Consider the following 18,900-nt stretch of genomic DNA (forward strand, 5'->3'; position numbering starts at 1 on the left):
TGAAAATCATGTATCTGAATGTTTTTGCTCCGAATTTACCTATGTGAAATAAAAATGTAAAAATTCAAGTTAAAAAAAATCGAATGTTCAAATTCAGATCCCAAAAATTAAAGTGAAAAAAATTCGACGTCAAAAAATTGCGATGCAGCATCATCCGGGCTACTCAGACAGGATAAGCAATCGAGCCCTAATGCAATCAAACCGACTTATGGCCTATCAGAGCAAGGCTTTGTCAGTCATGTGATCACAACAACCCAGGATAAAAATGACGGAGAACAGCTATCCTCCGCACCAGAATCAATGAGAGCCTGGAGAGGCAATGTCATAGAACTAACACAGAGCTTGGCGGGAATAAGAAAACGAGTCAAGGATGGGGTTAGAGATGATTGCTGTGGACTCGTTAGAACCCAGGGTTTCCCACACATAGACTATACTTGGGCGGGCCGCCCAGGTATATTAACGGCCGCCCAAGTATATTTCGCGACCCATTTAGGTTTTTTTTTTTTTTTTTTTTTTTTCTTTCTTTTTTTTTTTTTATACGTCCGTGACCATGACGCCATCTGCGATCGATTAACTTGTAGACAATGATCCCTTGCTCTGATCTCGCCTCCTTCTGGCCTGTTAAGTGGCCTGCCTCACACAGGGTGACTGGCTGTCCACATGATGTGGCCTGCCGACATGGCCACTGTCATACAGATCATAAATCAAAGCCCTTGATTGGTCTCTGTGTGTCATTCAAGCTCGGGATAACCTCAGCTCAGGTGAGGTAAAGCACTCTCTGAGTGTTTAGATAGTTAACTTAGTCTAAGTTCTCAGTGGGTCTCAAACGGTGTGGTCACCATTTATGTAAACACATATTTCCATTTGAGAGGGTAGTGATTGGTCTAATGGATAGTGAGGTGGGCTGAAGATCGGAAGGCTGTGAGTTCAAATCCCGCCAGGAACACCACCACTAGTGTGCCCTTGAGTAAGGCACTTAGCCCTTAGTTACTCCAGGGAGAATGTCCCTGTAATCGGTCATTATAAGTCGCTTTGGATAAAAGCGTCAGCTAAATGAAATGTAATGTGATTAGTAAAATATGCATGAATAAATAAATAAAAAGTTAACTAGGTGAAAAAAGGTAAGATACACTTTTAAAACTTGTTGAGAGAAAACTAGTCTTTGCTGCTGCCTCAAAGAGGAGCAGGGGGGAGAGGAGGGAGACAGGAGAGGCTGATTCAGGAGCACAGACACACTCACAACTATAAATGAACCAAAAATAAATTAATAAACAAGTTTCAGTGTTTTTTTCATATTGGATATGGTAGGTTATTGGTTATGGCCATGATTTTATGATTATTGAAATGTATACAGTTCTGTTTAATATAGGTGTTTCCATAGATCAAGTCTCTTTATTTTCCCCTCAAAATGCACCAGATTGATGCATTTAACTCCAAAATAAAAAATTAAATCTTACCGGGGGGGCATGCCCCTGGACCCCCCCTAGAGGATTTGAGGTCGACCCCCACTAAAAATCACATGGATAGGTTCCTAAATACATTAATAAATACATTAATTTTTTTAAATAGTAACCCATTTCCATATGTTCATGTGTGGGTAGTAGATTTAAACTATAGGGCTATCATTATGGGCCCTGCCTGTACCTGTTCGCTCTGCCATCGCGTGAAGGGTCTGCTAACAAGCGACCAACAGAAAGGTTAATGTTGTTGCACGTCACCTCAACACCCCCCCCCCCCCCCCCCCCCCCCCCCCCCCCCTCGCTACCACCACCCCCCAAAGTATATTTCAGATCTGTGGGAAACACTGGCAGTTAATGGACCAGCACCAGAGGCGTTCCCATACACACAGGCGTTGGAGCTGTTCTTCATGAAATCCCAGAAGGATGAAGTGCTCTGACAAACAGTGCCATCTTTGAGCAAAATGATTATACCGGAATGAAAAGTCAATAAATAAACATGTTGTTTTTTTTTTTTCGCGCATCCCCCCCCGCCTGCTGCCACCACCCGCCCAAGTATATTTCATATCTGTGGGAAACACTGGAACCCCCAATCTTACTGACGAGCCTCCCAGTTTGGACGTACTGGGCAGTTGGGAATGCTATGATTGATTGATTGAAAAGTTTATTAACAGCTTGTATATTGGGTACAATACAGCTCAAAACATACAATTGTTAAGGGGATGCAGACCAGAGAAAGACTTTCGTCTTGTTTACATCAGGGTCCCCCATTTCCAATTCATCATGTCATTTAAGACATATAAGACATATTTGACATACAGATGGCTTATTTACAATTTTCATTTTAGATTTCGTTCTAATACATCCTAACCGGACATTTAAGACATACCAAGTCTACAGATATACAGTTAGTAACAGAGTCTAAAATGCGAGTATATACATAGATGGGGGGGGGGGGGAAGCTGTCCATTGAACGACAGGTTGATATTTGTACCATTACCGGGGCCAGTTTTGCAATGCTCTCCCCCGAAGGTGCTCTTTAAGAGAGGTTTTGAAGGTAAGTATAGTTTTACTTTCCTTTACAGTTGTGGGAAGAGCGTTCCACCTTGATGTGGCATAATTGCGAAACGTGTATTCCCCCTTTTTTGTGCCAAATCTGGGTTTCACATGATTTGTGGAGCTCCCTCTGGTGTTATGATCATGGTATTCCTTGACCTTTGGGAAGAATTTTGACATGTACATGGGTACCATAGAGGTGTAGTGGATCTTGTAGACCAGGCCCATTGCAAGTAGCTGTACTCTGTCGTCTACTCTAAGCCATCCTAGGTTGTCAAAGTGGGCAGAGGTGAGGTGGGTTCTAGATGAAAGGTCAAGCAGTAGTCTGACCAGTTTATTTTGCGATGTTTGAAGTTTTATTTTTAGCGCCTTGGAGGTGCTATGGTACCATGACGTGCAAGCATAGTCATAGTACCCTTGAATGAGTGCTCCTGCCAGAGTTTTCAGGGTGTTTTTTGTTTACCAGAGAGGAGATCCGGTATAGGAATCTAGTTCTTTGATTGACTTTTTTTATTACATTGGATGCCATTTTGTCACAGGAGAGGTTTGCCTCAAGAATAGATCCTAGGTATGTAATTTCCTTCTTACTTGTGACAATAATGTCGCCCACTGCAACTGAGAAGTCGTCGGATTTGCTGAGATTATGTTTCGAACCGAAGAGAATGGACTCTGTTTTACCCAGGTGTAATGATAATTTATTATCGGCGAGCCAGGTGCAGATTCTGCCGAGCTCGGAGCTGAGGGTTTTTTCAACCTGCAACCTGTTCCTGCCAGAGACCAGCAGGGCTGAGTCGTCCGCGAACAGGAACAAGTTGCAGTCACATGCTGATGACATGTCATTTACATGTTGTTCTAAAGCCAGATTGAAATTCATAGATTAGTTTATTTTCCGCGAGGTACTTTTCGACCTGTTCATATACTATTTTTTCCATGACTTTCGAGATGGAGGTAAGTATAGAAACAGGGCGGTAGTTGCCTGGGTCCAATTTGCTGCCCTTTTTGTGCAGGGGGGTTACTCTTGCAATTTTGAAGTCTTTGGGTACTTTTCCCTGTTTTATGGAGAGGTTAATTATGTGAGCTATGACTGGTGAGATGGCGGTTGCTGTGTCTCTGAGGAATTTGGAGGGGATATTGTCGTGGCCAGTGGCCTTGTTAGGTTGGAGGGCGCTCAGTTTAATGAGTACCTCTGCTGTTGTTACCCTTGCTAGACTGAAATCATCTTTGCGTACCCCTAGGTTTTTGTAGTAGGTCATGATGTGATCTACTCCAAAAAGCCCTGAGTGGGAGGGTAATTTATTTACAAGAGTTGTGGCTATGTTTGTGAAAAAAATGTTCAAGTACTTGGCCACATCCAGTTTGTCTGTGATGAGCCTGATATCTGTCTTTATGTTTAAGTTAGAAAATCTCGTTTTGAGTTTTTTACTGCAGCCAAGCTGGTTATTGAGTAATTTCCAAAGTTCACGGGGTTTATTTTTGTTTTCCTCAGTTTTGACATTGATGAAATTCTTTTTGGCAGTTTTGATCATGGAGCTTACGTCATTTCTTAGTCTGTTTCTTTCAATTTTGAGTTCAGTCACGTGGGCCTGGAGTTCACTGCTCGTGCTTTTGGAAAGCATTGACTGACTTTTATGAAACTCAGAGCATTTTTTGTCTCTGGTTTTCATGGCGGTCAGTATGCCGGAGTGCATCCACGGCTCAGCGCGATTTTTTACCCTGGTTGTTCTTAGTCGTTCCAAATCATTGCGTATTGCAGAGAATTTGTTTTTGAAACCAAGCCATGTTTCTTCAACTTGTGTACCACTGAGCTCATCTGACCAGTCCAGGCTCTCCAGTTCTAGGTTAAAGGCCTCGCTAGAGTAGTTTTTGAGGTCTCTAGATATGACTGTTTTGTGACAGCCGGCCCTTTGTTTTAGCTTTTTGCGGGTACAGAATATCATATAATGATCACTTAACCCGCATGCTATGCAGTGCTGGAATTGGGCCGGTACTCACCGGTACGCAGTACCGGCACTTCTGGTTCTGACCCATGGAGTACCGGCACTTCTTGCTCAGTACCGGCATGCTGGCGGTACTCCGGTACTCATGCACCGTGCCAGTACTCAACACTCTCCCGCCGTTCTTATTATACATCCATATATATATATACAGCCGCCCGGTACTCAGTAGATGCGTCATGAGGTGCCGAACGGACATTCTCATCGCTCTAACCGCTGGAGTTTCACAGCGGCTGTCAGCTGTTTACTCCTGTCATTCAAACAGAACGTGCTGGAGAGGGGGGCGGGGCTTATCTTCTCCATGTAAATACTGTGGTGGAAACGACTATGTCAAAATTAACCTATTTGACCGTGATTTAATAGTAATACACGTTTCAAAATAATAATAATAATAATGCCGAAGTAACAACATACTGAAAACTGTTAGTAAAACCATGTTTTAATGCTTTACAATTTACATACCTAGATGCACGTGTGTTGTGTTTATGCAGTGCAACTCCCACCCAGTGGGTGGCTATGTAGAGTGATAGAACAGAGCAGGCACGCCCCCGAGAGAAGGAAAGCAAGTCACGTCACAAATTAGCATTTCTAAAATGTTAGCGTGGATTAATAAAAGTGCAAAAAGACAGCGGTTGTCGCCGGAAGAAACTTCAAATACAGAGAATGCTGTGCCTGTGTTGGAAATTGTGTCTGATGGGGAGCTTTCTTTGGTTGATCCTCCTGCTCCAAGTTCTAGTGCATTAGCATTAGCACTAGCTCCGCCGCCTCCTCCAGAGCCTCTAACGTTAGCTGCTGCTGGCTCAACTGCCACCACCAACACCGGGCAAAGCGATGCACCTGACTGCTGGACAACGGACCAGGTGCAATATTTTTTTGCAAGACCAATGCATGGCTCCTTCTTAAAGATAAGAAGCTAGGATGTCGGATATGCAGAGATGTCAAATCTTTGGGAATACACACTGGACAAGGACTGAAACTGTCAACTGAATGGGGTGAGTGTGCAGTGTCTCATTTCGGTGTTGACAAGGGCAAACAACAAGCTAGCCTGAGAAAAAAAATCAATGAACATAAAGAATCACAAGCCCATGTAAAAGCTGCTGACATCCTTACATCTGCTTCATGTGAAACTATTCAACATCAAGTGCAGTCTATGCATAAATCTGAATTAGACACCACTATCAGAGTTTTTCGAACGGCATATAAAATTGGCAAACATAGCCGGCCATTCACAGACATGCCAATTGATTTGAATGTACAGAAACTGAATGGGCTGAACGTGGGCAGGGTTTTGCACTCCAATAAAACCTGTGGCGAAATCATCGACCACATAGCTCATGAGCTGAAGAAAAAAAGGGCAAAAGACATTACAGAAAACCAAAGAAAACTCTGTGTTTTGGTCGATGAATCTACCACTATTAGTGGTAAAACGGTGCTTGTTGTGTGTCTACGCTCAGCATTAGCTGATGCTGAGCCCGAAACGTTTTTTTGGGAGCTGATCGAGTTGGATGGAACAACGGCTGATGACATCACAAAGGCGTTAATGGAGTGTCTTGGAAGAGATTTTAACGAGGACTTTTTAGGTCAGTGTTTCGTTTCTTTTGCATGTGATGGGGCTTCAGTCATGCTAGGGAAGAGAACAGGCGTTGCTACCCAGTTGTGTAGTAAATTCCCAAGCCTGTTTGTGTGGCACTGCTCCAATCATCGTCTAGAGCTGGCAGTTGGGGATGTGGTCAAGGAGGTCTCAGGGCTCAATCATTTCCAGATCTTTTTTGACAAACTCTATTCCTTGTTCCATGCCTCCCCCAAAAATCAGAGGCAGTTAGCGCAGTGTGCGCAAGCAGTCGGACAGCGTCTCCTGGTGATAGGGCGTGTTTTGTCCATCCGCTGGGTGGCTTCAAGTGAAAGGAGCGTCAGAGCAGTCTGGGAAAACTACCGAGTGCTTCATGATCACTTCACAAATGCTGCAAACGACACGAGCAGGGATTCCAGAGACAGAGCAAAGTACAAGGGCCTGGATGATGTGCTCACATCTGCAACGTTTGTCAGCAATCTGGGACTGATGTACGATGCGCTCACAGAGCTCAGCGACCTCTCTCGGCAACTCCAAAAAAGAGAGATGACACTGCCTACAGCAGATAGGCTCTTAACTCGAGAAATACGAGTTTTTGAATCCATGGTCACCATGCCTGGCCCACACATGACTACAGTTCATACAGCTCTAGCTGAGAAGTCCTTCAAGGGTGTTGCCCTGCGTGAGAATGGCAGGCTTGTACAGATTCATGCAGGTCAGTTTTTCCGCAGTATGGTAGAGAATCTGAGACACAGAATGACTTCCACAACCTCCTCTCATGTCAGCACAAGAGAAATCCCATTACATGGCCGGGAGGCCCGGGACAATCAGCTAATCCAGGACATGAAAGTTATCCATCCTGGAAGTTGGCCTGAAGAGGAGTTAGACGTACAGTATGGGGACATAGAGGTGCTACGTTTGTGCGAAGTGCTGAAAGTGGACAGAAGAGAGACTGTTCAGGGCTTTCGCGAATACAAGTAAACCAGGGCATCCCGTACACCTGCTGCCATGGAGCCTCTACTGAAAGCAGTCCGAACCATCGCTGTCTCCACTAGTGAGTGTGAGCAGGCATTCAGCTGCATGAACGATATCCTTACTGCAAAAAGGAATGCTCTCTCTGTCAGCCGACTGTCCAGCCTGGTTTTCATTAAATGTAATGGACCATCACTAGGACAGTTCAATCCGGAACAGTATGTGAGGTCCTGGCTGGCAAAGGGAAGGAGAAGTGCTGATGAAAGAGCCTGTCCAGCTCCAGCCCCTGATACTGATGTCCCCAAGGCCTTCTGGAGCCTTTTCTAACAATGTGAAGTATATTGCAAAGCAGCTCACCCAGTGAGAAGACTTTTGGCATAATGTGCCGATTTGTACAGATCCTGGAGATAGAAGGACTTCAGACCAACCAGGGAGTTATCTGATCAGCTTGGTGTTCAATGTAACTCTTTACCATGGCTCAGACTTTGTTACTTGCAGTTACAGTTTCTCATTTTAGATTGTGCAAATGTTGCATTTGTTTTTACATGTTCTTTGTTCATGCTCTTTATCATTTTTCTGAGTTGGAAAGTTAGATTGCATCATAGTTTACTTTATACATATTTGTATTCTTCAGTGGTGAAGTATATTGCAAAGCAGCTCAGCCATGTGAGAAGACTTTTGGCACTTTTTCGTTTTTCGTTTTCTGAGTTGGAAAGTTAGATTGCATTCAAAATGTACAGAAATACTTAATTTTGTTAAAGCTTTTTTATAAAAAATGCTTCTGACCAGAGCTTTGTTTCCTTGTCATTAATGTTGAACACCACCAGAGGGGCTCTCACCTGAAAGGTCTCTGCTTCATGTGTCTTCAGCAGAAGATCTAGACTTTGATTGCTATATTTTCAGTTAATATTGACCTTACTGAGCTTTAGCCATATCCGCTGCCTATCATAAAAAATGTTAAGTACAGTGAACCTTTCTAAAATATACAGTAGTAAAGAGACAAACCCACCAGCATTATAGTAGCCACATTCTTGTTTGTGGGCTGTATATATAAAATTGACTTGAAAAAGTTGCTGATTTTAGAGTACTGGCACCTTTTTCATTCCAATTCAAGCACTGATGCTATGCCCAGTCTTTCCACAATACAGGCATTGGCCTGCACCTATCCGGCGCAGACGCTCCTCCAGAGAAAGTCTAGCACGACCCAGTTGCATGGGCTCCTCCTGAGAAGAGGTGCGCACGCTGGACGGCGGAGGAAAAGATGGAGGTCTAGACACAGAGTGAGCAGAGTAGGAGGAAAAACTGGGCTTACTGAGTGAGACTGGTGAATCCCTCCGTGTTCGCTCAGCTCGGCGCTCCCGTAGACGACCGTCCAAACTAGACACTAAGGAGATCAGCTCTGAGAGATCCGCTGGAACGTCTCGTGCTGCCAATTCGTCCCGAAGCTGGTCACTTAATCCTCTTAAAAACACCGCCTTGAGAGCCGCCTCGTCCCATCGAGCCTCTGCAGCGAATGTGTGAAACTCGATGGAGTAATCAGCCACTGTCCGGCTTCCTTGTTGCAGGCTAAGCAGCTTATTCTCGGCGGAGCGAGAGGAGTTGGGATGATCAAAAACAGCTGAGAACCGATCAGAGAAGCCCTCAAAACGTAGAGTGTCAAAATCCACCGAAGAGTTTAAAGCCTCTGCCCAGGTTAAAGCTCTCCCGCGGGGCAACCCCAAAACAAAATTAATCCTCGTTGCTTCAGCAGCAAATGCAACAGGACGCTGGCGAAAAACCTCGTTACATTGAAACAAAAAACCTCTGCATTTCTCCACATCTCCGTGAAATGGCTCAGGATCGGTGATAGGAAAATCCTGGCGAGGACAAAGGGACTGGACTGGGAGTAGCCTGAAATGCTACCGTCGAGGTAGTGAGAGCAGAGATCTGGCACGCCAACTCGGAGACATGATGAGCCATGGACCGGTTACTCTCAACCAACGCTCGGATGAGCTTTTCGTGTTCACCCAGGAGGGAACCCTGACTTGACAGGGCATGAAGGATTGGGGTAGAATCCGCTCCGGATCCTGCGGGGTTTATTCTTGGCCAGTTCTTCTGTTACGCTCCTCGTAAAGAGACTCAAAACTTGAACCCGCTATGCAAGAACACTTGGGACGGAGACTTAGGTGAAGTGTCAAAAAGACTGGATTTATTCAAGTACTCAAAAAACAGGCAGGAGACAAAGCAAACTCTCAACAGAGTGGGAAGAACGTGGAGCAGGGCTGAGACGGAGGTTGGGCTGGACGTGGCAGGCAGGACGGAATGGAATATGGAGTTTCTGGAACAGGCACAAAACAGAACAGGATTAGTAGGCCTATATGAAAAATCCAACTGGAAGAGTATACAAAAAGACTAGCAATTCTAGTCAGCCGGAACTGGAGTTTACCACTGTGAGTATACGAAGAACTGGCGAAGTCTGATGATCGAACCGGAGTTTTAAGCAGCAGCAGGTGAGTAGTGGTAATTAGTGATGATGAGAAACAGGAGCGGAGGCGAGTTGGCGGGAAACGGAAAGTAGGTCAACCACGCCCAGCCAGGAAGACAGACAAACAGAAAAAAGGAGAAGGAGATACTGCAATTCCTCACAGTCTCTCTCTGTTTACCTGTGTCTCTGTCTCTCTCCCTCACTCTCCCTCTCCGTGTCAATTCTATATGCCAACTTTTCTTGCTTCTGCCGCTGCGTAGCATGTTGTAACAACGTGGAATTAGCAGAATAGGCTATTGTATTGTTTAACTCACACCTTTTGCTCTCGTTGATAAAAGGAGACTAATAAAAGCTAATAAAAGCCTCACGCGTGCGTTTCACTGTCAAGGGGTGCGATATAGCGTGTATGTAATTACATTACAAATACTGACTTGAGCCCCACCACTGTATGGGTTAGCCCTACCATAGATTACCCAACAAAAATACTCTGGCGCCGCCACTGCGTATTGTAAAAAAAGCAATTCAATTCCCACAATGGCAACCCCGAGGAATATATTATCTTTCTGACATAACCAACGACAACGGCTTGATGTCCTTCCAAGAATTGTTACGGTTATCTGAGAGGACCCAAACGCAGGACACGGCAGAGTGTTACAAAGGTTTTATTTTGAGGAGAAGGAGCGTGGAGAGTAATCCGGTTGCTGGCGGCTGTTGAGGTGGAGGAGCGTGGAGAGTAATCCGGTTGCTAGCGGCTGTTGAGGTGGAGGAGCGTGGAGAGTAATCCGGCTGGAGAGTAATCCTGGAGCACAATAAGAACAGGTAAGAAGAACATTCAAGTGTAGCGGAAATAGCGAACTAATTCTAAGAAGGCTGAGAGTTTTACCACTGGGGTTTAAACAACGATCTGGCGCTGACAGGTTGTGGAGCCTCCGCTGATATGCCATTAGTAATGGCGGATGGAAATCAGGTGTGTAGCAGAGGAGGGTGCCCAACTGATTGCAGCAGGTGGAGGTTGAGCCGGGAGCCAGGAGTGACAGCCACCACGCCCACACAGACAGGGGAAGGGAACACACACACAAGGGAGGGTGGCTGGAGAATACAACCACCACAGTACCCCCCCCTTAAGGGACGCCTCCAGGCGGTCTACCAGGTCTACCAGGTCTTCCAGGGTTATCCCGGTGGAAGTCCCGTACCAGAGATGCGCCCACGATGTCTCGCCGGGGAACCCAACACCTCTCCTCTGGACCATAGCCCTCCCAATCCACAATATATTGGAATCCCCTTCCACGGCGACGAACGTCCAACAATCGCCTGACGGTGTAGGTTGGGTGATTATTGATGATGCAGGGGGGTGGGGGAACACTCACTGGAGGAGACAAAGGACTGCTGGCAACAGGTTTCAACAGAGAGACATGAAATGTCGGATGAACCTTCATGTGTGAGGGAAGCTTGAGCTTGACTGCAGATGGATTGATAATAGAGTCGATGATGAAGGGACCGACATACCGTGGAGTAAGTTTCTTCGACTCTGTCTTGAGTGGGAGATCTTTGGAAGAAAGCCAAACACTCTGACCTGGTAAGTAGTTGGGAGCCGGGGTCCTGTGGCGGTCTGCGATGAGGCGGTTGCGGGCCGCGGAGCGGAGCAGGGCTGCTCGGGTGTCCCTCCACACCTTACGACAGCGACGAAGGTGGGCCTGAACGGAGGGAACAGCAACTTCCTCTTCCTGGGCTGGAAACAGAGGTGGTTGGAAACCCATGGCACAATGAAAGGGTGAAATACCTGTGGCTGCACTTGACAGGGAGTTGTGGGCATATTCGATCCATGGCAGATGTGGGCACCATGACAAAGGGTTCCTGAAAGCCACACAACGAAGGGCCGCCCCCAGATCCTGGTTGGCCCGTTCCGTTTGCCCGTTCGTCTGAGGATGATAGCCAGATGACAGGCTCACCGATGCTCCCAGAGCCTGACAGAAGGCCTTCCAAACGTGGGAAATGAACTGGGGACCCCGGTCAGAGACGATGTCGGTGGGGATCCCATGAAGTCGAACTACATGGTTGACCAGAAGATCTGCAGTCTCTCGGGCAGTGGGAAGCTTGGAAAGAGCCACAAAGTGTACCATCTTTGAAAATCTGTCCACAATAGTTAGGATGATGGTATTTCCTTGTGAAAGTGGAAGTCCAGTAACAAAATCCAATGCCACATGCGACCAAGGGCGACTAGGGTACCGGCCAGCGGGCGAAGCAGGCCAGAGGGAGACTGGTGGGAGGACTTGGCGCGGGCACATACTGTACAGGCAGCAACAAAGGCCCTGGTGTCTTGAGCCATGGAAGGCCACCAGAACCGTTGTCTGAGAATAAACAGTGTGCGATGGACACCAGGATGACATGAGAGACGAGAGGCGTGTGCCCACTGCAGGACCTTGGAGCGAACAGGGGTAGGCACAAAAAGACTATTAGCTGGGCAGTTACCTGGGTTAGGCTGCGTTCGCTGAGCCTCCCTGACCAATGACTCAATCTCCCAGGTAACAGCCCCCACCACGCAGGAGGCAGGCAGGATAGTGTCTGGACTGGCAGCTGGTCCTTCGGAAGCGAACTGGCGAGAGAGAGCGTCAGGCTTGAGGTTCCGTGACCCTGGACGGTAGGTGAGGGTGAATGAGAAGCGGCCGAAATACAGGGCCCATCGAGCCTGACGGGAGTTAAGGCGCTTGGCAGATTGGATGTACGCCAGGTTCTTGTGGTCCGTCCATACAATAAAAGGGAGTTCAGCTCCCTCCAGCCAGTGCCTCCACTCCTCTAGGGCAAGTTTGACAGCCAGCAGCTCTCTGTTACCCACGTCATAGTTCTTCTCAGCTGGGGTGAGGCGGCGAGAGAAAAATGCACACGGATGCAATTTTTGGTCTCGTTCCGAGCGCTGGGAAAGAACTGCCCCTACCCCGGTGTTGGAGGCATCGACCTCCACAACGAACTGGCGAGAGGAATCAGTGTGGATGAGCACAGGGGCAGTAGTGAAGAGTCTCTTTAGCTCCGAGAAGGCTGCATCGCACTCTGGGGTCCAGGAAAAAACAGTTGTAGGGGAAGTGAGTCTGGTTAAAGGACCCGCCACTCTGCTGTAGTCCCTGATGAAGCGCCGATAGAAATTGGCGAAACCAAGAAACCGTTGAAGCTGTTTAACTGAGGTTGGTTTGGGCCACCCCGCCACCGCTTGGATCTTCTCAGGGTCGGTCCTAAGCTTTCCTTCCTCAATGATGTAGCCCAGGAATGAGATTGTGTTGACATGGAATTCGCATTTCTCCGCCTTCACAAAGAGTCTGTTTTCCAGGAGTCTCTGCAGCACCTGCCTGACATGGATAATGTGCTCCTCCTTGTTACGAGAGAATATGAGGATGTCATCCAGGTAGACAAAGACTGACCGGTTGAGGAGGTCACGGAGCACATCGTTCACCATCGACTGAAAGACTGCTGGGGCATTCGTCAGTCCAAAAGGCATCACCAGATACTCGAAGTGACCGAGTGGTGTGTTAAAGGCCGTCTTCCACTCGTCCCCTTCTCGGATTCTGACGAGGTGGTAGGCATTGCGGAGGTCCAGTTTGGAAAAAATGGTGGCTTCCTGGAGGGGTTCAAAGGCGGAGTTAATGAGGGGTAGTGGGTATTTGTTCTTTACAGTAATGGCATTGAGACCCCGGTAATCAATGCAGGGCCGCAGTGAGCGGTCCTTCTTGGAGACGAAGAAAAAACCAGCACCGACCGGGGAGGAGGATGGCCGAATGACACCGGCAGCCAGGGAGTCATGGATGTAATTCTCCATGGATTTTCTCTCAGGGCGAGACAGGTTGAACAGACGTGAGGAAGGCAGAGGGGCCCCGGGAAGGAGGTCAATGGGACAGAAGGAGGTCAATGGGACAGTCGTAGGGTCGATGAGGAGGAAGAGAAAGAGCTTGCTGTTTACTGAACACCTCTCCTAGGTTATGATATTCAGTGGGAACAGATGACAGGTCAGGCGGCTCGATCTTGGGTGGTGGAGAGGCGGCCTCTGCTGGCGGTAGGGCAGACTGCAGGCATGAGGATAAGCAAAAAGAACTCCAACTTATGATTTTGCCAGTTACCCAATCAATCTCTGGGGGTTGTGTGTTCTTAACCAGGGATGGCCCAACACTATGGGGGCATGAGGTGAGGAAATTAGGTGAAACTGAATAAACTCACAATGGTTTCCAGACAGAATGAGGTTTACTGGCTTGGTGCGGTGAGTGATTTGGGCCAGGAATTTTCCATTTAGAGCATTAGCACTAAGAGGTGAATCTAACACTTCGCAGGAAATTCCTGCCTGAGCTGCAATGTCAATGTCCAAACAGTTCTCATCCGCCCCTGAGTCCACTAAGGCGAGCAGGGGTAGGGACTGTTGGTCGCAGCAAAGCATGGCTTCTAGCTGCGTTCTGGGTCGGGGGTTGAGAGAGGAGGAAGGGCTCGCCAGAATCCCCACAGCTACTGACGAGCCTGACCTTTTGGCAGATTAGGACAGGAGGAAACGAGATGACTGGTTTGGCTGCAATAAACACATTCCCCAGCCTGGATCCTTCTAGCACGCTCAGATGGTGAGAGGCGGGCCCTTCCCACTTGCATGGGCTCATCTCCAGGGGATGAGACTGAGTAAGGAGTCGGGAAAGATCTGGGAATAGGGGTAGTGGCAGTGCCAATTTGGGGATCAAGTGAGGAGTCGCTGGGATTGGAGTGACGGCTAGTCCTATCCCTACGTCTCTCTCTGAGGCGATTATCAATCTTAATGGCTGTGGCAATTAAATTATCCAAGCTACCTGGATCATCCCTAGCCGCTAGCTCGTCTTTAATTGCTTCGTTCAGCCCCTGAAGAAAAGCATCCTGCAATGACTCGTTATTCCAGCGTGAGTCGGAAGCAACTGTTCTAAACTCAACTGAAAATGCGGCTACACTACGGGAGCCCTGCCGGAGAGAAAGAAGGTGTCTGGAAGCGTCCCTCCCCCGTACCGGGTGATCAAAAACTTTTTTCATTTCGGAAATGAAAGTATCATATGACCAGCAAATTTGTGGCTGGCTCTCTGTGACGAAGGTTTGCGTCACTATGGACTGACGGCTTCAGGCCGGGTAATATTGCACTTTATTAGCGTGATTGCACAGTACAGTTGAGGTCTGTGGCTGATGATTGTGTGCACCTGGTGTCCTGTGTTGTCTCCTCCCCCCTCACCTGTGTCTTGTTGTGCTGATTTGAGTGTGTGTATTTAGGCTCTGTTCCCTGTCTGATTGAGAGGCTGGTAGTGTGTGTGAGATCCTGGTGGCGGCAGGATGTGTGCAAGGAGAACAGCAGGATTGAGGCTGTGAACTTTGTGCACATTATTTTAATAAATGCCCACGTCGGGTTGTATTTGGACGGTCTGCCTCTGCCTCCTTGCTTGGTCGGGCCGCTCAATTGTCAGCTTCACACTCTCCCTAACAGTTGTAGCCCAATCCAGAGCCGTATAATAGAAGAGTTACGACAACGGAAGTCCAAAAACGGTTATCGTCACGTGGTTCATGTAGACGAGGATCGTTCCCCGGAAGTTCATGGCGGGCAATGTGAATGCACTGATAACAGGAGATAGAACTACGATTTTTGGTAATTATTAGTGAATAAAGGTTTTGATTTGCAATATTTATACAACAAATCGATATGTGTATGTATTTACATCAATATGTTTTAAAAAATAAAATAGAATTTGCTAATATTAAGTGATAATATTAGGATTAGTGTGAACAACTAGTTTACATGGTAGGCTAACAGTGCCTTGGTTAAAGAGCCTGTTGCTGTTTATTTATAGCTTTGAATTCTTTAAAACCAATATTATCTTCTTAAACTTGTATGGTAGTCAGGAGCATCACTTTCTAATGTTTATTAATATATTTAGAGGGAGGGGATCTAAAGTAATGCTTTAAAATTCAGATTAGATTAATGTCTACCATTTTCTTAAATTCATGGTAGTTTCAGTAATCCCCTGGTAATTGAGGACACAAGTTATCTAAATGACTAATGTCATCTTTATGGCTTTCAGAAAGGACAGGAGACCGACAGGTGACTATCAAAGGACTAGCAGCAGCAGCATGATGATGATGTTAAATGTGTTGTTTTAGGAACATCCATTGCAAATACATGGAATTCAATAAACATTGAATAGCATATCATGCAGTTTGTCTGTGCCTTTTCCTCCGTGTTGTCCTGGTTTGCTGTGCTGCCTCCCAGTCGCCACCATGGTTTGCTGTGCTGCCTGGGGATGCTCAAATCGCTCCGAGAAAGGAGTACGAATGTACGGCTTCCCCACTGACACAGAGCGGAGGAAAAAATGGCTGGCTCAAGTCAGCAGGAGCAATTTCACGACCAACAGCAAAAAAATATGTGAGGTAATTATATACAAACAATGCATTTGCACTTTTTCACAAAACGAAAACCACACCATTGGGAAAGCTTAATGTTTTGTTTAATACAAAAAAACAGGGAAAGGCTTGAAAAACACTGAGAGTTGAGACTCAGGGTGCAGGGTGAGGGTCTCAGTGCAGGTATTCAGGCTCCATTGAATCCCCCTCTGGTTCTTGTGCTGAAAGAGGGATAAACAGACAGGAGAAAGGGTTATACACACCTATATAGCACACCTATTGGATGGGAAATTGCCTTGGGGAGATAAGGTGTGGTCTTTGTTCCCAACTGAAGTTATGGAACTTTATTATTTGTGAATTTAATAAAGTATGACAAATGGCATCAGTAACAGATGTGATATGAATTTCTATAAAGTTGTCTCACATTCTTGGTCATATTTTATATACAGTATGTAATGAGTATAACATGTCCAGTAAGTATAAAGTGTTTCCTAATACTGTGTATTCAACCACTATGGAATATGTATGTGGGCAGACAAGATTCAGACACAGTTGTTCTGTGTGTGAAGTAACCTCAAGTCACTCTGCAGGCACATTTTGATGCAGACCAGTTTGTCAAGACAAAAAAGGGCAAGACTAGGCTGAGAGCAGAGGCTATACCCACCATCTTCGTGCATCGCCCTGTGGTCAAAAAGAGAAGGGCCCCTGCACCACGATTCACCCCGGGACCTGTATCTACAAAGCCCATAGCTCATGATCACAGCTATAGTGTGAAAGGTGACACAGGTATAATAAGTATGAACTCTTAGTAACAAAAGTAATATTTCTTATTTTTAAGTGGTATAATATTTTAAATGTTCGAACATTTACAGTGCCATGTCTTCTACTTACATTAGTCTCAAAGATTGAGGGAAGAAGGGATGAGGAGACTGAGAGAAAGGAAAGTGAGGGTGAAGAAAGAGAGGACATGGCTAGTGAGGAGAGACAGGGAGGGCGGACACCACCCACTCAGCCAGCAGCCAGTCAGCATACGAGGGAACCAGCAGCCAGTCAGCATACGAGGGAACCAGCAGCCATTCAAACAGATCTATTACAACAATTAAAGAGAAAATTAAAGAGCCAAGAAGGAATTACCAAAAAAGCAAAGGCTGCACTAAGAAAAATCAGGAAGGAAAATGCAGCTCTCAAGAAAACAATGAAAATTAGGGACAAGAAATATAAGAAAACGTTTTCAAAAGACCAACTGAAGGCATTGGGCAGACTCACCACAAAGGGGATGAAATGGAGCAATGAGACAATTAAGAAGGCTTTAAAAATTCGCTTTGCGAGCGGACCAACGGGTTACAAAACTCTGCAGGAATTGAAGATTCCCCTTCCAGGATTAAGGACACTGCAAAGAAGGATGCAATGTGTTAAGTTTGAGCCTGGTGTGTTGACAGAGGTCTTTGATTTCCTAAAATTGAAGGCAGATAAATTGACAGACCTTGAAAGGGAGTGTGTGTTGACCTTGGATGAAATGGCAATCACACCAAGTGTGGAGTTAGACATGATTACAGGCAAACTGTACGGTGATGTGACTTTACCAGGTCACACAGGGGTGGCAACACATGCTTGTGTGTTTATGTTGGCTGGAAACACAACACGGTGGAAGCAAGTAGTGGCATATCATTACACTGGCAATTCTACCAATGGAGCAGAGTACAGGCCAATCATTATTGAGATAATACAGAGGGCAGCATCCATAGGGCTACATGTGCTTGATGTCACCACCGACATGGGTAGCCCTAACCGAGCCATGTGGAAATCCTTTGGGGTGGACCAAAATAAAACATCGGTGCCACATCCAGCAAAACCAGACAGGCAGCTCTATTTCATGCCCGATGTCCCACATCTGGTAAAAATTTAAAAAGTGCCCTTGTCCGTGGGCAGGTCTTCATAATTCCTGAGGATGTTGTTAACAGAGAGAACCTCCCCTCTAACGAGGTTTCTGTGGTCCCCATTAAGGACTTATTGACCTTTCAGGAAGGGATGGCCTTAAAAATAGCTCCCCATCTTTCAGCTGCAGCCATCGAGCCAAGTCACTTTGATAAGATGAAGGTTGGTCTTGCTCTAAATGTGTTCAGTAAGGCTACAAGTGCTGGGCTGAAATACATGGTGCAGCAAGAAAACCGCCCCTCTGTCATACCTGACGACAGCGTGGTTCCTGGAGCAGGTTGATCGTTGGTTTGATCTGATGTCATCTCGCCATCCAATTACAGCCCTGAGCAGGCTCAAGATGGAGGAGTACCAAAAGGCCATCACCTTCCTCCAGAACATCGTCCATCTGTTTCGTGGGATAAAGATAGGTCAAAAGGGAGGTTGGAAGCCTGTTCAAACAGGGGTGATAATGGCAACAACATCAATTTTGGCCATACAAGAGGAGATGCTTACACAAGGACACAGGTTTGTGTTAACGTCAAGGTTCACACAAGACTGCCTTGAAAATACATTCAGCTGTGTGAGGTCTAAAAATCCTGTCCCAACTCCAGTGGAATTCCATCATGCACTGAGAATCATATCTGTGGGGCAGTTCCTCACCACCATCAGCTCTGGGAGCTACCAGGAAGACCACAGTAACTTTTTGGCAGACTTCCTGGACACAGGGGAGCCAAAAATCACTCCATCAGTCAGAGTGGAACAGCTGATGGCGGTGAACAGAGCAGCAGCACCTGACCTCACAAAAACTGAGAAATGTATTCTCTTCCATCTTGCAGGCTACATCGTCCACAAAATCATCAAGTTTGCCAGCATCTGTGAAAAATGCAAAATTGCAACAGAGCACCATGATGAGAGTCCTTCTGGTGACAACAGCTTGTTAGTGGACTTGAAAGACTTCAAGGCAGGTGCTCTTTGTCGTCCCTCCCAAGAAGCCTTTGACTTCATTCACCAAATTGAGGAACTATTTAGGACCAAGACTGGTTCCTCCCTCATGCAGCTCCCCAACGCAGTGGGTGTCTTGGAGAAAGAAGCTCA

The sequence above is a fragment of the Gymnodraco acuticeps genome, unplaced genomic scaffold, assembly GCF_902827175.1.
Source record: "Gymnodraco acuticeps unplaced genomic scaffold, fGymAcu1.1, whole genome shotgun sequence".
Taxonomy (NCBI): Eukaryota; Metazoa; Chordata; class Actinopteri; order Perciformes; family Bathydraconidae; genus Gymnodraco; species Gymnodraco acuticeps.